Consider the following 25,142-nt stretch of genomic DNA (forward strand, 5'->3'; position numbering starts at 1 on the left):
AGTTATATAGACACTCCTTGTGTTACCTAAGGGTTTGTGCTCTACAAAAAGGAATTCTAGTAAACACTATCATGCATGATATCTGTAATGCGTTGAATTATGTTCCCCAAAAAGATAGGTTCAAGTCCTAATACCCAGTACCTGTGAATATGCTCTTATTTGGAAATTGGGTCTTTACAGATATAATTGAGTCTTTGCAAGTTAAGATGAGGTTATACCGCATTAGTGTAGGCCCTAAATGCAGTGCCTACTGTGTTTATGAGAGAAAGAAGGAGATTCAGACCCAGAGACATAGAGGAGTCAGGCTTAGTGGGAAGGCCATGTGAAGACAGAGGCAAAGGATGAAGTGGTGCATCTGTAAGTCAAGGAACACCCAGAGCCAAATGAAGCCAGGAAGAGGCAAGAAAGGGTTCTTTCCTGGATCATGATGCTGCTAAACCTGATTTTGGACATGTAGCCTGCAGAGCTATGACAGAATAAACTTCTGTTGTTTTAAGCTACCCAGTTTGTACTAATTTGTTATAGCAGCCCTAAGAAACTAACACACACACAAAACTACACACACACACACAGAAAACATCAAAAAGGAGAGCTTTAATGCCAAGGGTAGTGTTTTTAAAATATGTTTACAAATTCTTTGATATTCTTCCCATTCAACACACGGAGTGTACTTTCCTTTTCCTTGAGCGTGGGCCAGATTTAGTGACTCACTGTTAAAGCTTAGAATAAAGCAAAAGCAGTGTGAGACTTTGGGGACAAGTTATAAAAAGCACTGCAACTTCCTCATTGCTCTCTCAGATCACTTTCTGTGGGGTAAACTGGCAGCTGGGTCAGAAGGACACTCACTTAGGCCTGTGGAGCGGCCTGAGTAATGAGGATCTGAAGCCTCCTGCCAACAGCCATATGATTAAACCATTTTGGAAGCAGATCCTCCAGCCCCAATCAGGTCTTGACTGAAGATTCATGAGAGACCAGAGCAAGTACACAGCTAAACTGTTCTTGGACCCCAGACCCTCAGATTCTGTGTGAGACAATAAGTGCTTATCATTTTATGCTTCTAAATTTGGGATAAGTCATTATTAAACAATAGATAGAACTAATACTCCAAATATATTCCTGTCAAGAAAAAGGGTTTTCTTTTTATACATTAATAATTTTAATAACAATTTAGTATATTTTATAATTCTGATGATTAGCAGATCTTCAACAGACTTGTTCCTGGCATGCTTGCTCACTCTCTCTCTCTCTCTCTCTAAATATACATAGATATATATTTGTTTATTAAAATCCCAGTTAAACATACAGTGTAATATAAGTTTCAGGTGTCAATACATGTTACACTTTGTTTCTCTCCCATGCCTTTCATGTTTCCAGTCCTGGGTGCTATAGGACAAACATAGACTCTGGCCAGAATAATCTTATCATGATAAGAATATTCCTGGATGCCCTTGACAAATGAGATTGCTAGCAATTACTTAGATATGTGCCAGAGTGAGTGCACACTACACAAATATATCTTTCTAAACTCAATCTAAAAATATCCCAACTCAATTACCCTTTAGACAAACCTACAAAATATCTTTTGTTAGTCCACTGGTATTCTACAGGAAACAAGGAGAGAGTGATAGGAATAAAAGTGGAATAAGACAGTTGTCCAAATTGATTTTGGTCAAATATCCCATTTTACAAATTCAAACAAACTTGTGACTAGGTAAACATATTACTAAGACCCCTTTCTAGAACTGAGAAATTGGGCCTTCAAGAGAGGCACCCTAAAGCTTCAGTTGCATTAGCTTCACTATGTACCTCTTGACCCAAGATGTTTTCAAGCTATATATTTTATTCTGTGGGTATTAAGCTCCAAAGTGATATTATATACATTGACTACATTTCTAAAACTATTGAAGATCAATATGAGGCTATTTTCATAATTTTGTGAAACAAAAACACCAGACTTAACTAGAATGCCAAATGAATATTAAATGGTATTTTAAATATGTTACAACAAGCTCTGGTTCTCATAAAAATAACTATCACAGAAATGAGCATGCCAACTATTTAAACTCATTTGCTTTTAATTGTTTTCTGCTGAATGATGAAATGTAGAAAAGAGGAAATGCCATCTGCTAGTTCATATTTTCAACAAATGATAAAGAGTTGCCTGTCACCCCCTTTTCATACTGCTGTCTCAGCATTAAAATGTGCATGACAACAGATTTTCATAGTAAGGAAAAATAATGTTTAGGATAAAAGAAAAAATTCAGTTCTGTTTCTTTCTCTCAGTACAAAGAATATACAAAAATGTAAGTAATAAAGCAAACACTAATATTTGAGATACATTAAAAATATAAAAAATAATATAAAATAGTTGGCCAGTTTCCATTTTGCCTTATAAAATGTTTGGAAGTTGTCACTCCCACTTAAACAGTAAGGAAAAAAAAAACAAACTCTTCTTAGATAGACTACAGGATTGAGGTCACAGGGCAAACGTCAACCCAACAACACTGGAGACACAGGATACAGACAATCACAACTTACTCCTACCCAAAGCCACTGGTAGGAACATTAAAAGAGTAACTGATGAGTTGCTGGAGATTGAGTGTAAAGTAGCTTCATTTGTAAAATCTAGGGGCCCTGTCTTGGGGGGTGATTCCATACTTTGGTGAATTTTACTTCCAAGTGCCTCACCAGGTTCTCATAGTAAAGATCACAGAAAAATCCTCTCATGCTTTGGGCAGGGGGAAGAGAAAATAACCATTCTAAAATGTGCTTAATTGGGGAGCCTGGGTAGCTCAGTTGGTTAAGTGTCCAATTTCAGCTCAGGTCATGATCTCACGGTTCGTGAGTTCAAGCCCTGCGTCGGGCTCTGTGCTCATAGCTCAGATCTTAGAGCGTGCTTCAAATTCTGAGTCTCCCTCTCTCTCTGCCCCTCTTCTGCTCACTCTCTCTCTCTCTCTCTCTCTCTCTCTCTCTCTCTGTCTCTCTCTCTCTCTCTCTCTCTCTCAAAATTAAATAAGCATTAAAAAAATTCTAAAATATGTTTAGTAAACAGTATCAATTTTGAAATATGCCCAGATCACTCTGTGGTTAGGGCCTGCCCCTAAGGGAAAATACTTTGCCAGAGCCTCCTGTGACCTATCAGAAGAGCAGTTAAACAGCTCAAAACCCCCTGTTCTTTCTGTCTTACATGGGGCAGGGGTGGGAGGGGTAAGGGGCTAAGAAACTCTTTTGAAGGTTCACACCTAGGTACTCTGAATCATTAAAAACAGCCAGATCTGGTTTTGATTATTATAAAAGTAATAAATTCTCATTGTAAAATTTCAAACATAACAGAAGCATATGAATTTAAAAGTAACAGCTCTCCTCTCACCCTTCCCTAATTCTATACCCCCACAGTAACCTGTTAACAATTTAATATGTATTCTTCCAGGTATTTTTCTATGCATATTGAAACATAAAACCATACTGCAATATATTTCATAAATTAAAAATTTTTTAATGTTTATTAAAAAAAGAGAGATCTGATCATACATTTATAGAATGATTTTCCTCCTTAATACCTATCATCACTTCAACAGGGTTATGATATAATAACATGAAATGCATCTATGAGAGCTGCAAGTTACAGATTCTATTTAAGAAGAAATGTTAAGGGAAGTCCAAAGAAAAAAGAGAGAGACAAAAATAGAGATATCAGAAAATGAAGCCTCTTGGGGCGCCTGGGTGGCGCAGTCGGTTTGGCGTCTGACTTCAGCCAGGTCACGATCTCACGGTCTGTGAGTTCGAGCCCCGCGTCGGGCTCTGGGCTGATGGCTCAGAGCCTGGAGCCTGCTTCCGATTCTGTGTCTCCCTCTCTCTCTGCCCCTCCCCCGTTCATGCTCTCTCTCTCTGTCCCAAAAATAAATAAAAGTTGAAAAAAAATTTAAAAAAAAAAAAAAAAAAAAAAAAAAAAAAAAAAAAAAAAAAAAGAAAATGAAGCCTCTGATACCTCCAGCTATGGCAAACATTAAACACAGCCTTTGGGACACCTGGGTTAAGCATCCAACTTCGGCTCAGGTCATGATCTTGTGGTTCACAAGTTTGAGCCCTATGTTGGGCTTTGTGCTGGCAAATCATAGCCTGGAGCCTGCTTCAGATTCTGTGTCTCCCCCTCTCTCTGCTCTGCCCCTGCTTGCACTCTCTTTATCTCAAAAATAAATAAAAGGTTAAAAAAAATTTAAACACAGCATAATTCCTAGCTGGTTAATAAAAACACATAGGTAAAGCCCTTTTACTTCAGTTCCTACTATTATTATCACATCAGATTTCAATAAAAAATGAAAGGCTTGCTAAAAGGTGGGAATAAAACATGATTTGAAGAGACAAAGCAAATATCAAAACCAGACTCATTATGGCAGAGATTTTGTGATTATCATGAATGAAATTTTAAATCACTGTAGTTAGTATGTTGAGGGTGTAGATAAAAAATGTGGGTAACATGCAAAATAGATGAGTAATATAAGTGAAGAGATGCAAACTAAAAAATAATAGAAAGGAAATGTTAGAAATTAAAAACATAATAGAAATGATGAATGCCTTTGATGGGCTTAATAAGAGACTGGACAAAACTGAGGAAGGAAACAGTGAACTTGAATATATGTCAAGAGAAACATCCCAACCTGAAATGCAAAAACAAAAGAAAATTAACAGAACATCCAGGGACTGTGGGATACTTACAAATAATGTGACATATGCATATTAGGAATACCAGAAGAAGAAGGAGAGAAAGGAGAAGAAATACTTGAATTAATAACTAAAAGCATCAAAGCTTAATAGCAGATGCCAAACCAGAGATATAGGAAGCTCAGAGAAAAATAAGCAGGATAAACATCAAAATATGTACACACAGGCATATCATAGTCAAAATGAGGAAAAAAAAGAGAGAGAGAGAGACAATCTTGAATGAGGCCAGAGAATAAAAAAAATACCTACCTATACAGAAGGTAAGAATTAGATAAAGATTTTCTTCAAAAACCATGCAACAAACGGAGTGACATATTTGAAGGGTTGAAAAGAAAACAAGGAAAAAATAACTAGAATTCTGTATGCAGAAAAATTATCCTTCAAAAGTAAAGAAAAAATATAGACTTTCTCAAAATAAATCAAAAACAAAAGTAAGGGATTTTGTTGCCAGTAAACCTGATTTGCAAGAAATGTTAACTGAAGTTTTTTTCCAAGAGAAATAAAATGACATAGGTCAGGAACTTAGATCTATATAAGAAAGGAAGAGTGTTAGAGAATGAACACAGTGAAGGTAAAGTAAACCTTCTAATTTTTCTGATTCTCAGATGATCCAATAAGAAGTGTCCAAAATATTCATAGCAACATTTTATTAGGTGATTACAGCTTATGGATAAGTGAAACCAATGACAGCAATGTTATGAGATGGGAAGGAGGAATAGGGAGCATTGTGTTATAAGACAGCTGTACCATCTGTGAAGTGGTAGAGTATTACCTGAGAGTAAATTCAGATTATTTATAAATGTACATTGCAAACTAGGGCAAGTATTAGGAATAATTCAGAAATAGGTATAATAGATTTTCTGAGAGAAAATATAACCATATGAAATGCTTAACTAAAAATCTTTGTCTCTTGAAAATTAGCAACTTGTGAAGATTCAGATGGCAACAACATGCACTTCTACACTTGGTACTATGTAAATGAGATTGTAATTGAGAGAAAGATAATTTCTACCATGTCCTTAAAATTATTTGTAGTGACATCCTTTAGGATAATTTTCATTTTGTAATGTGATAATGACTTTGGCTCAGATATACTAAGAAAAGATGCTTTTTGGCTCTCAACTCAACCATAATTATTGACCAATGGTTTTCTGGGAACCCAAATCTATTCCCATGTTGAGAGGGTCATGGAGATCATCTTTCAAGATTTTAGGATGTGGACTACAGGTGATAAACCATGTACAAACCTACTCCTTTTTCTAAATTATTAATTAAGATATTTTATATAAATATGGGGCACAACTAATAGTCTACTCTATATGTCTGAGTGACTGATGGAAATCTTTTCAGTTTTCACTCAGAATTTTCAAGAGAAAAACAACACAAGAACGATGATGTTGACCATAAATACAAAAGATATTTTATACTCCCCTAGACTTTTTTTTATGAGTTCTTGTAGCCATTTTTTAAACTTTGACTATAACATTTCTATCTTTAAACTCATATGATATCTATTTCTAAATGGGTCCTTTCGATATTAGTTATAATCTCTTTATTACACATGTTGAGGGCAACAGTCATTAATATCTATATCTCCTATTTCATCTTCTATAGGCATTTTTATAAATAGGTGCCCAATAAATATTTATTGAATGCATGGAGAAATTCTCAGTAAGCTAATCCCAAGAATTGTTCAGTAACCCTTACTCTGCAGAAGGAATTATCATAGATAAAAATGTCAAGCTCAGAATACCTTCATTCATGGATCTTAAAATTAATTTAGAGGGAGAACAGATATTAATAAGCAAATATAAAAAGAGAACTGAAAAAAAAAAAGCATGCCACTATTTACTCATAGAAGCTGCCTTAAGAAGCAAATATATATTGTTAAATGAAAACTTATTGATTAGGTAGGTCACTCTCTCCATAAAACGCTTTATTGGTGGTTGATCCCTTCTACAATATATTTCAAACACAATGACACAATGACTTTTGTTTAAGAGGTATTATTTAGATCAGGCTGCACCTACCTCTATAGCCTCATCTATGGATACTCATCAGTTGATTCATTTCGTTTATTTATGAATTAATTAAAATATTTATTTAGTACCTTTTAAACATTAGGCATTACTTTAAACACCAGTGACAGAGTTGGTGAAAAACAGAGCAAGATTTCTCCTCTTATGGAGCATATATTCCAGTGTGTGCATGGTACAGGGGTAGAAGAATTGGAATGGATGAAGTAAGGAGTCAAGCTAGTAAATCTGTACATAATTAATGGAGGTCTGTATAGTTATTAGGAATTGAATGGAAGTAACAGGACAGAAAATGACTTTTAGTGCTACTCTAGTTTGTGTGTTGGAAGAAAGCCTTCCTGATTAGGTATAACTAGAGGAGCTACCCAAAAGCAGAAGAGGAAAATCACATGGGTATGGGGTATGGAGCATTCTAGATAGAAAGAATTACCAGTGGGTTAAAATACATGGAAATGAGTATTCTTATCTGAAACACAAGGAGGATGAACATGATAGTAAAGGAGATGCATCCCTCAACTCTAGCACATGGCTTCCCTTGACAGGGAATAATAGTGATTATTAGCATTTACCTTCTAAGTATAAAACTGAGTGGACTTTCCGAAATTCTGAAAGGAGAAATCTAAAAAGAAATATATTAACTATTTTCTATGAGTAAATTGAAAGTGATATGGTGATAGTGTATTTTAATCTCTGAGGGGCACAAAGATAAAAATGAAAGCTGAGGAGTAACTGACACATTATGGTTATAGAAAATTTTAACATCAAACTTGGTAATCAGAATAAACAGAAGTTTTTGACTCAAATTAGGTGAATTTGTGCAATATCAAAAATAACTGCAGCAGGATGACATATTGCAGAATTTTGAGTAATATGCTGTGTAAAATAAATTCTCATCTCCTGTTGGAAGTTACAATGGAAAACCAGTTTGAAAATGCTTTTTTACAATTAGGAATATGTAAATTGCCCATAGGAAAATCTCTTAAGATTTATCAAGTAAAATAGGGCACTAAATATAATGAAAGAAAATGTTATTTGAAATGTTCCTTTGAAAGTTATATGATTTAATTCATCAAATGTTTGAACATGTGAGAATATTTCAAATTATAAGTCTAAAACTTTATAAAATTTGTTTGCTGGTGTGTTTTTTTTCTTATTAAGGGAGTAGGGGGGAAGAGGGTTTGTGTGATGCTCTAGAAAAAAGGAAAGGTACATGGATATATGATTTGGTTTCACTGAAGTAGTTTTGATTGTAGCATTTTCTTGTAACTATTATATCTTTATACCTCTTTTTTTTTAAGTTTTATTTATTTATTTTGAGAGAGAGAAAGAGCAGGGGGTGGGCAGAGAGAGAGAGGGAGAGAGAGAATCTCAAGCAGGCTCCGTGCTCTCAGTGCAGAGCCCAAAGTGGGGCTTGATCTCACGAACTGTGAGATCATGACCTAAGCCAAAATCAAGAGTCCGACACTGAGCCACACAAGCACCCCTATCTTTATACCTCTTAAGTAAATTTAATGAAGAGAAGGTTTCTTCCTTACTGAGAGCAGTGTATTACCAAATTAAAGTGACAAAATTATTCATCTCTGAACCCTAAATTAGATCCTTTACTATAGAAGTTCTTTCATTTAAAACGCAAACAAAAGCAAAACAAACACACATACAAACACATGCAAAAGTACTCTATAGACAGCTTCCCATTTCTTAATCTGAAGTTCTATAATCCAGAAAATAAGTTAAATGGAAAAAAGTGTCACATAAAAAAAAGGGAGTAACTTATGACACTATTTATATTGTAAAACTTGTGGTCAAAACTTCAAGGTATAATTCTTATTTTATACCTTGAACATAAGGAAAATGTCTATTGAAAAGAAATTACAAAGAACTATGGCAATTAGAAATAACTAGCAAACCCTGAGTCCTAGCCTATAATGTTTCTACTAAAATGCCAATTTTAAGTTCAGCTGTGGCAGCCATCAGCACCACAACAGTGATTTCCATTTAAACTCTATTTTTCTAAATATCACCTGACTCCCTCCACATTCCATTCCAAAAAATACAGGTTTGACTGTAATTCTTAGCATGGCATTCAGTCACCACACACAATGGGCTTCCATGGTATATTATTATTACAGTCAAATAGAATGGATGGAGTTCCAAATCCATGATTATTTTATTACTGTTAGACATTTGTAAGGCAAAATCACAGGGAGGGTAATCTAATCATATATTTAAAAGTTCCTTCTGGAGGGCTACTGTTGAAAAAGGATTGTATGTTTTCTTAGAATTAGCAGCAATCTGAAATTTCCTAAGCACCATTTGCTCTGCCCTCAGCATTACATTGCTTTAGAATTCAGTAGATATAGATCAACATCATTAGTTGTTTCTTAACAAAATATTCTGTCTCAAAATGTTTCATTTAACTATAAAATATATTTACTGGCCATTTCCATATGAAAAACTCCTTCCATCTCAACTTAACCATCTTTTACATTAATTCAGCAAGCGTGTTTTGAGCATTTATGTTCCACTTATAATATAATATCACAAGCACTGAGTAAACCATACTTTCAATGAATAATCCAAACAAGAAATATTGATTAAGTAGTTTCATTTGACATTGCAATTCCTTTTCTCATACATAAAATTGGCAGTGAGAAACCTGGACTGAAATTGAATTACTTTATTGCTACACCCAATTCTCTGAAAGACTATCCAAACAAGACCCCAAATCTGTATAATACAGCTATTTAACTTCTCAGGCTTTTTTTCTTATTAATATTGTAAATCACTTTACTTAAATCTTAAAAGCACAGGAGTTTTCAAGGCTGTTAAATAAGCAGCTCAACTGAAGTGTTTCCCAAACCCTGTCTATATATTTCATATAATGCTAAACTCACATTGAACTTAATCTGAGGAAATAAATGCATTCCTCAAAACAAATGTGAGGACACGTTAACTTATTAGTTAATTTCTACTGGTGCAACCATTGATGTGTAAAGGGAGTATTTCAAGCAAAGAACAGTAATATGTAGCTGCAAATTGAGATGAGTAGAACTCAGTAATTTTGTATAAATTAAGGGTGACTGGATTCCCCCTAATAAAAACAAGGCAGATTGATACTTTGTATTAAAATGTTAATGCCTTGTCCCAGCAAAATGTTGATATCACTTTTTTTCCTAATTATTCTTCTCTGCCTAATTTAGTGACTTTTCTGAATATATGTTAGAATCAATTTAAAGCTATTGATATGTTCAAGTATGTTAATGTTGTATTAATTGCCTAAAATGCCCATCTTAATTCAATCAAAAATTTCAGGAAAAATGTAACATTCCAAATTTTCCATTAAAAGAAAAATGGGTAAATAGTTTAATGGAATACAATATAAAACAAATTAACGAAACATAATTATACACCAACAGAGATAAATCTCATACATATAATTCTTAACAAGCTAGACAACTTTTATGATTCTATTCATATGGAGTTCATTAAGTAGATATACCTAATCCATAATTGCACAAATCAAGACAGTGGTTGTCCTTAAAGGTGAGTAATGATGTCTGAACTAAGACATAATCCTTAGAAAGCTGAGTTGGAACCATTTTCTGAAAGACTCAAAAAATAGGGGAAGAAACAAATTATTAAGCAGAAAATTGAAAAAAAATTAAAGTGGTACTTTAAGAATGATGAATCTGCAGTAAATAGAGAACAAGTCAGAGAAAGGAGGGACTACTTATGAGTCCCCTGGAATTGTTCGCTGTTTATGACAGTAAGTACTGCAGCAAAGGAATAGTGTGCATGAAAACCAGAGAAGGCTTGTCTACAAATGTAAGGACAAAAGGAGAGGAAGGAAATAAATAAATTTTCATTTTCAGATCTGAGTTCCAGGAAGAAGAGTTATAGTGCAGATAAATAATCAGTAAGGGATAAAGCTTTCAAAAGGATCTCTTTGAGAAAAAAAAGACATAAATATTCAAATCATAAATTTCTCTCTTTAAATGGACATGAATAAATCTGAAAACAAAGCAAAATGAATGTATTTTCTAACAAGTGCTTCAAAAGTTTTCTCCTGATGTTCAGTCTTTTCCAATTCTTTTTTGTGATTATGAATATCAAGATTGCAATTAGTTATCCTTCCCTCCGTCCTCTGTTAGCCAGTAAACTCCCTAGAGACCATCTTAATAACTCTGCTACCTAGCACTGTGTAAAAGCTCAATGAATGAAGATGTTGCCTCAGACAAGGGTCATTTTCTAATTTTCTGTCAAATGAGAGAGGTTAAAACATATTTGGGGTGTTGACAACTATCTAGAGCTCTACACCACCCAGGGAAAAATAGATCTTTGTATCCCTGGAGTTCTCAGTGGAGTCTTCAACATAACCCTGAGATACTTAAGACTTGCTTACCACCTCCTGCCTGTCTCCCTCAATTCATCTCTACTGGGTAACTTCAAACTGAACTATTTATGAACTTTCTAAAGTTAAACACAGTCTTCACAGAGACTATCAAGTTGAAATTTTTTTTTGGCTGTGCAAATTTTCTTCCATAGTCCAAATTCGCCATGAATAATACACAGAATTGGAAACTTTCCTATATTTGATACCTGACTCTCATTAAACAAAAACAGTAATTATTCTGTCTCCCTCAAATTTACTTCTAGATCATGAGTTGATTTTTCAGTTTATTCATCCCCCAGTAGTTCCAGAAATGAAAAATGATTATTTTATCCTACATTCAGAAAGTAATTTCTGGGACTTTCACCTCAAGACAACTTTGTAGAAATCCCTTATATTTTCCCCTGAAAGAAAGTGATGTAACCATCAATTTCCAGTAAATCAAATTGTACAGCCTTGCATTGCACAAAATAATTGCATATATTTATGGGGTATAATATTTAATTTTTAAAACCTATTTCTCAGTGAGCTGGAAATTCTTTCCAAAATTTGTTGGTAAGTTCAATTTATTCACATTAGGATGATTATTTATATATGAGAACTTACTACACTCCTCCTCCCCTGCCTTTTTTTTTTCTTTGAGGCTTAAAAAATATCCTGTTAAAAGACTTATGTTTTCTCACAAATTGACTTCCTCCATTTCTTTTGTACGTACTCATTCAATACAGGGAAGATAGTCTTATAGCAGACATTTTGGTAGAGGTGAATTTAAATGTCAGTTTTTCAGTGTGTGGATGTTGGGAGTGAATATATTTGTGATTATTGTATCATCTTGATATATCGATCCCTTTATCATTATATACGACCTTCTTTGTCTCTTGTTACTATTTTCAGCCTCAAGTCTATTTTGCTAAGTATGGGTAATCCTGTTTTGTGTGTGTGTTTTTTTTTTTTGGTTTTGGAGTGTGTGTGTGTGGTGGTGGTCGTGGTGGTGGTGGTGGTGGTGGTGGTGGTGGTTTTGATAACCATTTGCTTGGAATAGTTTCTTCCACCCTTCACCTTGAGTCTATGTTTGTCTTTGGAAATGAGATGAATCTCCTGAAGGCAGCATATAGTTACATCTTGTTTTTTAAACCATCCAGCCACTCTGTGCCTTTTGATTGGTGAATTCAATTTATTTACACTTGGAGTGATTATTGATATATGAGAACTTACTACAGCTATTTTATCTGTTTTCTGGTTGTTTTGCATTTTCTTTTACTTTGCATTTCTATTTACCCTTGTAGGTTGATGGTTTTCTATGATGATTTCCTCAATTTCCCCTTTTTAAATGTTTTGTGTTTTTAGTTTTTCTTTTGTGGTTACCATGAGGTTTGTATAAAACACCTCATAAATAAAATAGTCACTTTCTGTTGATAGCAACTTATCTTCATTTGCCTATACAGGTTCCATCATTTTTCTCCTTCCCTTTTATATTTTTATTGTCATAAAAAATTATCCTTTTTTATGCTGTGTTAACAAAATTATAGTAGCTTTAGTTATTCATAATATTTTTCCTTTAAATCTTTATGCTATAATTGTTTACCACTCTATTCTAAAAATGAGTTGTCATTTCCTGATTCCATCTATTATCTTACTCAAAATTCAGTGTACTTATGTCTTTTCATTTCAGTTAGAGGAACTCCTTTCAACATTTTTTGTGAGGCAGGTTTAGTGGTGGGAAACTACCTCAGCTTATGTTTTCTGGGAAAACTTTTATTTTTCTTTCACATCTGAAGGATAATTTGCTGGACAGTATATTCTTGGTTGGCAATCTTTATCTTTCAATTCTTGGAATATGGACATCCTGCTGCTCTCTGCTACCCTATAGTTTCTGCTGAGAAATCTGCTGATAGTCTAATGGGAGTTTCTTAGTAGGTTATTTTCTCTATCATTGACTTTTTACAGCTTCATTATAATATGTCTTGGAAAAAGTCTTTTTGCATTGAGGTAGTAAGGCAATTGATTAGCTTTGTGGACTTATATGTCTAGTTCTTTCCCCGGGTTTAGGAAATTCTCAGCTATTATTTTTTTAAATAACCTCTCTGTCCCCTTCTCCTGGGAAATGACAGTTTTTCGGCTGGGTTTCATCAAAGGGCATATTTCTAAACCACAAAATAATACACTTAGTAACTTTCTGTTTTGGACTGTAGTCTAATATCCTGATAATTCAAGAGCTTGTCAAATATTATATCTATCTATATCTATTTCTATATCATCTATATCTATATCTATATCTATGTCTATATCTATCTATCTATCTATGTATCTATACCTATCTATTCTGGAATTGTGTACATCATTCTTCAGTTATATAGGTTCAACTTGATTTAACTGTGAACTTTGTATTGGAAATATATTCTTTAGGTGACACAGTAATATTTGGAAATTTGATATCCAGGACTGGCAATAATCTTCCAAAGCTTCATATAAGGAATTATCAATAGAGAAGATTTTTTCCTTATAGGCCATTTCTCTAGAAACAACTGTCTAAATTGAAGGAAATACCTACTTAGAATAAGTTATCCCTGTAATTACATCCTTTTAAATGATAGCCCTAGGGACAAATCTAGGTACTTCCACACATTTAATAATCAGAACTTTAGGACTTATCTACATTTTTATTCCTCAAATAGGTATATCTTTAAGATTTGTTTATTTATTTATTTAAGCAATCTCTACACCCAACATGGGGCTTGAATTCATGACCCTGAGATCAAGAGTCACATGCTCTTCCAACTGAGCCAGCCAGGACCCCTATCCATCAAATATGTATTTATACTCCTACAATTGCTAAAACTCTTCTGAGTAACTAAGAATACACATATACCTCAGATATATCTTTGCCTCTTCATTCATTTCAAGAAACTTTAATATATATCTTTTCTTACACTAAATGGAAAAATGAACTGATCATATGATTAAAAATGAGTAACAGTAATTTCATCATTGAATGCAATTTATTTTTTTAATTGTAATAAAATACATACAATGTAAAATGTACCATCTTAACCATTTTTGAGTGTACTATTCAGCCGTATTAAGTATACTAACATTGTTACGCAAGCACCTCCAGAACTCTGGCAACACTGAAGTTCTATAAAACAAGAATACCCCATTCTCCTCACTCCCAGCCAATAGAAACTACCATTCTACTTTATCTATATAAATTTGACTCCTCTACGTATTTCATAGAATTGGAATCACAAATTATATTTATCTTTTACAACTGGCTTATTTCACTTAGCACAATGTCTTCAACATTTATCTATGCAGTAGCATCTGTCAGATCAAATGCAATTTCTGCTAGCATTTTACTTCCTTCTAGTCATATTTATATACATTTTACATTTTTCTCACATAAATATTTTGCTTTCTGCTCTATTCACTTAACCTAAGAGGTATTTTCTTATGTTTAAAAATGTCTTAGAGAGCATGACAGCTTTTCTTTAAACAAAGTCTTAGAAGTATAATTTTAAATAATTATAAACATATTTTTACAATATGAGTTTGATACCCCCCCCCAACTTCCCCCCTTTGTTGCCTATTTACTTTGAATCCAACTTGAACTGAGACTTTAAATTGGAGAGATCAGTTTGTACATATGTTAGCATAAATAAGTTCTTGGCACATGTTTATCTTTTGACTCATTATTTTATTCAAAAATAACTTGCAAACATATGCTATGTGTCAGCCACTTGTAAGGTACTATAGATACAATGCTAGGAAAGAATATAAATTACAAAGCTCCTGCTCCCATTAAGATCACAGTTTTGTAGGGAAGACATATATATCAAATAATTATTTAAACATATCTAAAGGGCAGTTATGGCAAAGGCTAAAGGTGAATTAAAATATGAGTTTATGGTAGAGTAATAGTAATCATAAAGATCATAAAAACCTCCTTCACTTCCTGAGGGAGTGAGACTTAAGTAGATATTTAAAAAATGAGTAAGAGTTACTAAGATGAAAAGGATAAGAAGGAACATTTCAAGTAGAGGAAATGAAATGTGCAAGACTTTGGGTGAAAGGAAGTAGAGGAGTGAAAAGAATTAAGAGTAGATTGGCATGTCACAAGGGCAGAGTGTGGGGTAGGAAGATGGGAAAGACAAGGGCCCAAACACACTGCAGGCACTTAGACCATGGAAAGCCACTGAAGTGTTTTAAGTAAACGGTTCCAATTTTAAATTTATGCCGAGGGATGCAGAGAATGGATTGGAGGGCAATCAACATGAATGCAGAAAGTCTAGTTTAAAAGCTAATTTTGTAGTCTAAAATAGAAATGATGGGCACCTCTACTGATGGTGGTAATGATAAAGATTGAGAAAAGTGTATGGAGATAAAGACGTATAACCCACACAGTTGGATGGTGGGGGAGAGGGATGTGCCAAGATTGATCCTTTGTGTTCTGGATTGCACAACTGGCTAAATGGTGGTACTGTTTGTGAGAAGAAGTTGGAGTAGGTTTATGGGGAGGGGGGGGAGACCACTGGTTTAGTATGGGACATGTTGAATGTTAGCTGTGTTTGAGACATCCCATAAAAAATGGCCATAAAGGCAATTGGTTATGAAGGTCTAAAGCTTAGACTTAAGGTGTTGCATTAACACTACGGATTCTTGTTTTCTTGAAGTTTTTATGGCTACTGCTGTTTTGCTATGTAGGCTATGTGGTTTATATTATCATTTAAAATGATTTAGAGCAGTGATTAGGCAACTTTTTCTTACACTATCATTTACAACTGTAGAGCAACAATTAGGAAACTTTTTCTAAAAGAACCAGATAATAAATATTTTAGGCTTGTGGGACATATGGTTGCCATGCAAATACTCAACTCTGTCCTTGCAGCAGTGAAAACAAACAAAAATAGTATGTAAATGAATGGGAATGATTGTGCTCCAATAAACCTTATTTATAAAAACAAGCCACCAGTGTTAAGCTGTAGTTTGCTCACCTTTTATTTAGAAAAGTGATCACACTTTAAATTATTTCAGATACCTGAGTAGGTTAACATCTCTAACCACATTCCTGATCTATAATTCTCAAGCTGTGGTTCTTAGACCAGCAAGTCTAATATTTGTATTAGAAATGCAAATTTTCCAGCCTATCTGGACTTACTGAAAGTGGAGCTCCGGGGATGGAACCCAGCAATCTGTATTTTAATAAGCTCTCTAAGTGATTCTGATGCAGCTAAAATCTGAAACCCACTGCATTAGGACAATGGTTGTCAACTCTGGCTAGAATTACCTGGGAGATTTTTTAAAAATTCCAATTTCAGAACAGTACCTGGAATAATTAAATCAGTAGCTGGGGAATGAAGGCCAGCAAATATCATATTTTGAATGTTCTTAGGTGATTCTCGTATGCTGCCTGCATTTAAGAGCCATCAATCTCATACAAATATCCTAGACTAGGTTGAAACTGATCAGGTTCTGCTGAAATTTAAATTAATCTTAATATCAATGCACCTACACTCACAACATCAGGGAATCACAGTTCAAATGGAAATTTGACAATTATATATAAAAATCATTTCATGGAAAATGGTTTAGTCTGAATTAATTGATTGTAAGAAGTAAAAACTAATCTCTAAACCAGCATATAATCTGTTTTTGCTTTGTTTTGTTTTTAATAAAAATTATATAGATTCCTTTAAATTCTGACAAAATTTGGGAGAAGAAACATAAAAGAAAACTCACCTCCTAAGTCATTTGAAATTTATTAGGAGGTGATTTTTTTAAAACCTCAATCTTTAAAAACTGGATTAGAAAAGATAGGTTATATACTTTGTTTTCATCCATCTCACAAAATCATACAGACACTTCTATATATTGCCACAGAGCTTGACCTTAAAAAAATTGCATGTATAGTCATTATCTATGATTATACAACTTATGTAATTCAACTATACAAAGCTATCATTCAAATTTACTGATGTCTAATTAAAAATGATTACAATAATGAAAGACTTAACATTCATTTTACTTAAATTGCTTGAGAAAACATACTAAAAGTTTCAATGGTAGTCATCTTGTTTCCTTGAACTTAAGAAATGAAAAGCTGTATTTACATATTTACAGCAACTCAGTTGCTGAACACATGTTCCACATGGATCCAGTCATTTCACTCTCCTGAAAGCAATATTTTTACGTTTTATTTGGTATTCTGATATTATCAGAGTTTCAATATATGTCATGTTACTTAGAATACATTCTAAACACGTTTTTTCCTTCTAGAAAAAAGAAAGAATTAGGTATTTTGATTAAAAATCCTGTTGATTTTGATCAGAAAAAGATTTCAGATCTATAGCAATTTCCATGTCAAAGTGGCTCCAAGTGTTATTAGTTCCACTTGAAACTTCTGCTGTGATAATAATGGTTTGTGGTAATTACTTGGAACTCACAGATTAACAGATTTTATTTCACTTTAATACTTATTTGTCTCAACTGAGTTTTAAGGCATCTGTGGGACATTGCAGATAAAAAATAAAGTATTTGCAAAACAATGAATAGATAAATGGTCAAATAGCACCAACTTGTAATGAAGTGAGGGATGTGTTGGAGAAAATGGATTAGTTGAGATTAGTTCCATCATCTGTATCCAGACCAAGGGGAGGTATTAAAGGACAAACAAGTTTCTCTGCTAGAAGCAAGAATGTTATCAAGGCAAGATTCTTGTTAAAATCATCTGGATCATGTAAAATCCAGGGCATAAAGGACCCCATATAAAGTTTCAACCTTGATCAATTTTATTTATGTTTCTATAGGCATGGCAGGTAGAAATACGCTTTGCATTAGTCCCTTGAGATTTATTCATATGGCATAATTTTTGGCTATACAAATGTAGCATAATTTGTAGCTAAAGAAATGTAGCTAAATGCTCACCTTTAAAAAAATGGATACCAAAATTGCAGTTTCCACTCATATTTCTACCACCCACTAATATTGTTGAGTAACTTAAAAAGTGTAAAAAGACTATAAGTGAAGATGTATCATGTTAAAACAAAAACACAGTCATGCAATGCTCTTTCTTCTTCATGCTTTTTGTAGAAATTTATAACAGTGATTCTTTAAGCCAGAAAATAATTTGTATAAAGCCCAATCATCTCAGCTCTATTTTTAATTTAATTTGGTACCCACATCTGTGATTCGAAAAGTATAATATATCTCAAAATCACATTCTGATTCAGGTCTGGAATAGCACCCAATCATTTGCATTTCTAACAAGTTGTCAGGTAATATTGATGCAACTTTCAGACCTGCCTTTAAGAATGACAAACATGTAGGGGCGCCTGGGTGGCGCAGTCGGTTAAGCGTTCGACTTCAGCCAGGTCACGATCTCGCGGTCCAGGAGTTCGAGCCCCGCGTCAGGCTCTGGGCTGATGGCTCAGAGCCTGGAGCCTGTTTCCGATTCTGTGTCTCCCTCTCTCTCTGCCCCTCCCCCATTCATGCTCTGTCTCTCTCTGTCCCAAAAATAAATAAACATTGGAAAAAAAAGAATGACAAACATGTATCATCAATAAACAAGGGATAGCCAATTTAATTTTACTTACTGGGACGAAGTTTACAACTGATTTTATTTAAGAATGTGGCTACTCTAGGGTCATAAAACCTGGGTTTTAGTCTTGGCTCTGAGAAACTGAACACACAAATGGGCAATTGTTTGACCATTTATGAAAATAAAACTGACAATCCTTGCAGCAACCAGCTCAGGAAGCAAAACCATAACTTCTGCAGTAATTAGTTCAGGAGGCCAAGCACTGCCACTGAAGTACTCAGCCCAGATTGGTTAGGACTTGGCCAGTGACCACCAGCTTCCTTCTTTTTGGCCCTGCTTGCAACTGGTGACAAGCAGAGAAAGCCAAATACTCTCTGTAAACCAATCACATAGGACACCTTGCTCCTAATTTGCCTATCTCCAGGTTCCCCCATATCAGCAACATCCAATCAGAACTTGCCTAAAGCCCTCCCTTTTCTTCATTAGAAAGTCTTCTCACTCCCTTGCTTGCCTGCCTATATATATATATATTTTTTTTAAAGAATTCTAATTACATAAAAATGCATACTAAAAGATAAATTATACAGATAAGAATAAAGTCCTCCTTGACTACCACCCCAAATCAAATCTCTATGTTCTTTCCAGAGGTGATCACCAATTTTAGTTTGATATATACATTTCCTACATCTTTTCCATGGATTTATAAACTTACCTGCACTGTTAAGGTCTTTTCACTAACATATCTCATTTGTTCCTTAGGAAAATACGCTTGTCTTGATATTTTGCTCTTTTCTAATTACTGTTTTCCATCAGTAAGTCTATTATTTACTGAGTTTTTTTTTTAACTAAAGTTTTTAAATTATATAGTTTTTATAATTAGACCAAGATTTGAAAAGTCCAGTTAAGAAATATCACTGATATTTCTTATCAGTCAGTTAAGTGTCTAATTCCTGGTTTCAGCTCAGGTTAGGATCTCACAGTTCATGAGTTCAAGCCCTGCATTAGTTTCCACACTGAGGGTGGAGCCTGCTTGGGATTCTTTCTCTCCCTCTCTCTCTCTGGCCCTCCCCTGCTCACTCTCTGTCTCTCTCTCAAAATAAATAAATAAACTTAAATAAATCATTGATCCAAACTTCTATGGAAATACTATTGTACTACAGTCAAATTTTGGTACAATGCGTCAGATATATTTTTCCATAGAACCAAAGATGATATAGAGATTGATTTTTGCCCTGTTGGGACACCAGAGAAATTGTCCGTAAGAAGAATGCATACCAGAGAAGCATGAGAGACTACAAGCGGTGACTGAATTTAGTGCAAATTACCTTGAGTCGATCACTCAGCAAAACATGTATAAAAATAATGGCTAGTGTTTATTAGTGCTTATTCCCTGCTTTCTAGGTACTAATCAATTTAATCTTTCTATCAAGCTCATCTTGTAGATGAGCCAACTGAGATCTAGAGAAACCAAGTGAACTCACAAGCTTACACAGCTGGTGAACAGCAGATGGAATGCTACACACAATATCCACATTCAGAAACTAACCTCTTAATTTCTACATGCTACTGTTTCTCAAGGAAAATATGTATTCTTCTCAAAATGAATACCAACAAGAAAAATGAAAATCTATATATGAAATACTAACTCTGAGAACAGCAGGGACAATCTTCCCCTTTTCCCCCTGCAAACTACTATTCTTGTGTGGCTGGAGATCATGACCCTTCTTCTCAGTCTCTCTGCAAAGGAATTTAGGTCGTATTTCCATAGTTAACAGGACAGCACTTTCCTCTGACTTTGTAATATAGACTGGCAGCTGTAGGATTTCAAAAAAGCATTCTTTTTAAATCTGACTCATAAAATACATGCTAATCTGCATGAAAATGAGCAGGACTGAATATGGAACACTCTTAGGCAAAAGATGGCAGGCATAACTGAAAAAGCCCTCTCAATGCAGTCTGAATTTAACATTTAATTTTCTTATTAGCTCCAGAAGGGCAGGCTGATTTTCCACAGGTATAAGCAATATACATAATTAATGCCACACCTCAGGCCTCCTAAAAAGATCACTGGCCTGCATTAACTGTATAAATGCTAGGCTGAAATTGGATCATATCTGAGATTCAGTTTTGATGTTGCAATTATGAATGATGTGATTCATATATGCATTTGAAAGATGTTATCATTTCCTTTTGCTTTTAAAAACAGCTTTAGACAGTCAACATAGCATTCTCTTGGGAAAAAAAGAAAAAGCTCTCATTAATCCATGAACAGGAATCATGTAGACTGTTAAAGCTGCAGTGAATGTGAGTAAAATTGGGCTGAATAATGACATTTAAAGTAAAACAGAAAGATCTACAATTTATTTGCCATTGCTGAGCACTGAATGCACAGTTAAATTGCAGTTATTTGGAACACAGGGCTTTTCAAAAACAATTGTTTGGCATCGAAACCATTTCCAGACTTGAATTATGTGCATCGAAGATATTTTCTAACTATTTTCTGTACACAGGATGGATTCAAGCCACAGTTGTTCAGAAGGCAAAAGGGCTCCTAACTGCCAAGTTCAATTTTCAACATTGTGGTAAATAGAACAAAAGAGACCCAACTGGAATTCACCTGAGTTTTAGTGACCTTGCAGAAGACCTCTTTAAAGCTTTGAACATTATATGATTTCTCTCTTATTATTTTCTTCATATTATTTCATCAACTCTGACTTCTTCTGCAAGCTGATATGCCAAAATTCAGTTGGAACAAAAAAAACCCTGATTCTAGTAGGTTGGTCTGAAATCAATAGAAACCCAAGTGGTTTACTTTCTGATTATCTTTAAGGAGAACCTCTATCCTTTGTTCAAATAGGATTCTAAAAGGAGTCATTGTGATTGGCGAGGTCAATGGTAAAGTGAAACCTGGTAATTCCACTTATTCTTATAAATTATCTCTTTGCAGACAAGGATATGATGATGATGATATTACTGACCAGATAATTGGGAATAGTTTTCTATTACTGGAAACACATTAGTATTGTTCCAGCTAAATGTGAACAAGAGGGAATACTTACAAAATGGCTGATTGGAGGATGGTAAGTTCTGTGACTGTAAAATAGGAATTAAACCACATGAGGATGAAAACCTCAGTGTTTTCCTCACATCCGGGTCACATCTAAGCTAGTCAGTACAAGTAACCACTAAAATGACATATTTATGTAATGAATTTACTGCAATGATATTATTTATATCATCTTAATTGATTTCTTTTTTACTTGTAATAAGATAGTTGTGTTACATTGTGTTAATCCTTTAATCAGACATTCATTGATTTATGTTTTCATTCAAAAAGATATTTATGAAGACAACTTGCATGTGTCAGTAGCTGTTCTACATGCTAGCAATACAGAAATAGGACAATAACATGTGCTAAAAAGAAAATGACACAGGGTATTACAGGAAATAGTGATGTGGGCAGGGTTATTTTAGATTATTGTTAGGGAAGTCTTCTATGAAGAAGTCACATGAATATTGTGATCCTTCAATAGAAAACACACTCTAGATAGAAGGAACAATAAGTTTAAAATACCAGGCAAGCTTATTTATTTGGAAGAATTAAAAGGACAAAGCGCCTAGGATATAGTGGAGAAGATAGAAAGAAAGGAGATTTAGTTGTATAGGCTGTCTGGGGCAAGATCTTAAATGGCATTGTAAACATGGAGGAGAAGTTTGAATTGTATCCTAAATAGTGTGGGAAGGCACTTAGGGGAGTAACATAATTTATATGCTCAAAACATTACTCTGGTTGCTGTTTAAGTAATAGACTTGAATGGGGAGGCAAGCATAAAAATGATGATACCAATTAGGAGGCAAACAAAGTCCAGACTTCTCTTCTGATTCTATCTCTTTAGTGAAGTGAAAGCAAACCACAACGTTTCTTGGTGAAGCATGAAGGTTTGCTGGGGGTGTAAGGTAAAAAAAAAAAAAGTATAATGTAGCCATCTGGGAAAGTGGCAGGGTGAGTTGACCATGTAACTGTAGTGGACCTACAATCCATGCGGAGGGGGTTTAAGGATAGAGAGTATAAAAGACTCCGAGTCAGTTCTTCCAACTCATTCAATTAGTGGAGAAAAATTAAAAGAAACAAACCACAGCAAATTGGGTCTAAGCTGATAAACCAGCAAGAGTCAATAATTTAAAGAGCTATTTTACTGAAACTCTGTCTCTTGAATTACTCTTTCATATTTCCTCTTCTTTCTTCCATTCCTCTCCAAGGTAACATCGAAGAATGTAGGGGTAAGCCTTACCTGGCTATGTGGGGAAAGGGGAGCCCCAGCTCTACTCTGTAGTGGGCTTATGGCCACTGAGGTGCCATCTGTCTTTTTGAGTGTGTTGAAGGTGGGTAGTCACTTCTGAGTGCTCAGACCTGTCCACAGGGTTCTGGTGAAATATTACTCATTGTCAGAGGTCTATTTTCCTCCAAATCAGACCTCTGCTTATCCACGGTTCTTCTCAGAGACTCTACATTCGCTCACCAGGGTTCATGAGAACACATGAAGAACTTATCTATCAGCCTCATGGTAGACTGAGCCAGGAATCCTGCCTCAAGCCCAGTTACCAAGCTGTCTCCCAAAAAAATTCAATTCCATTGCTCCTGAGATATTTTTGTCAGGGTACATCTACAAAAGCTGGGTGTCTCAAAGGATATGCAGCTTCCCAACATTACGTCTGAAAGCACCCAATTATCTTCAATTAACTGTGATTCATTTTTATTTATTTAAATATTTCTAAGTTCCTCTCTCCCATGGTGCAGCCTTATGAAGAGTGAAGGTGAGGGATTAGAGTTGGTGGCCAGAACACTGACATTTTATCTTATCATTCTTCTTCCTACTGACCTACAGTAAAACTCAAAAACTTAGTCTAGCAGATTGGTCCCTTGAAATGTTAATGAAATTACAAAATTTTATGAAATTACAAAATTTTAGAAGTTTTCATTTTTTCCCTAATCAAGCAAAAAATTAACTTTCAAGACTTGTTAAAGATAGCCAGAAACTCTGGTTTGAACTATGAGCAGATCAGTAGCCATTTTGTTGCATGGTACATAAGGCTTGGAGATAATAAGCCTTGGAAATAAGCAAGACCTTAAGATTTCAGTGGGAAACAAAAAATGCATTTTTAAATGTTTTTTTGTTTACTTGTTTTGTTTTGTTTTGATTTGATTTGAGAGAGAGAGAGAAAGAGAAAGAGCACATGAGCACAGGAGAGGGGCTGAGGGAAAGAGAACATTAACTATGCTCATTAACATTAACCATGCTCAGCATGGAGCCCTACATAGGGCTCCATCCCACAACCCTGGGAAGATGACCTGAGCCAAAATCAAGAATTGGAGGTCAACCAAATCAGCCACCTAGGTGCCCCCAAAAATGCATTTTCTAAAATCCCTGAGCTGGTGTCCTTCCTGCAAGGATATAAAAATTTAGATTTCTTCCCCCTACCTAAATGGTAAAATGAGAAGGAAGCTGCTAAAGAGTATCTATTTCATGTGAGTGTGTGTGTGTATGTGTGTGTGTGTGTGTGTGTGTGTGTGTGTGTGTGTGTGTGTATTTTTTCTTTTGTGGGGGGAGGTGCTTGCTGGACAAAGAAACCTTATTGAATTATTCATACTTGCTGATTGAATAACTATTTGGAATTTACATACATGTGGCCAAAACAGAAATAGGAAGGACTGAGTGTTTTTGTAAAGCAGACTCAAGGGTTCAATATACTTAAAAAATAAAAAGAGCAGGGGCGCCTGGGTGGCGCAGTCGGTTAAGCGTCCGACTTCAGCCAGGTCACCATCTCGCGGTCCGGGAGTTCGAGCCCCGCGTCGGGCTCTGGGCTGATGGCTCGGAGCCTGGAGCCTGTTTCCGATGCTGTGTCTCCCTCTCTCTCTGCCCCTCCCCCGTTCATGCTCTGTCTCTCTCTGTCCCAAAAATAAATAAACGTTGAAAAAAAAATTTTTTTAAATAAATAAAAAAAATAAAAAGAGCAGAATGCAGCATTAAATGAGAGACCATGCAGTATAGCAGCCCAGCTTTTTGAGTCAACTTTTCATTTATATCCCTGTAGATGATTAGTTCTGTAAATCTGAGCAAGTCACTTCACTTTTTTTGGCATTAATTGGTAGGACTCTGAGCACCCCCATAGCAGTGTTGTGAAGACCAAATGAAATAAATGGAAGCAACTGTCACTGGTGTTGTTGCTACTGTCATTATTATTATTGAATTATTATAATTAAAAAAACTATCTACTATCAAAGACTCTGCAACTTAATAATGTAAATAAGACATTTAGTCAACAAATTAGTCTTGAAGACAATGCCCATTATTCAAGATATAAGAGATCACACGGAAGAGTTTAAGATTCTCAAAATTATGATAAAAGTATGATCAGAGACAATGATAATAAACAATTATCAGTGTGTTAACACAGAGCC

Source organism: Prionailurus viverrinus, chromosome A3 (assembly GCF_022837055.1).
Source record: "Prionailurus viverrinus isolate Anna chromosome A3, UM_Priviv_1.0, whole genome shotgun sequence".
Classification (NCBI taxonomy): Eukaryota; Metazoa; Chordata; class Mammalia; order Carnivora; family Felidae; genus Prionailurus; species Prionailurus viverrinus.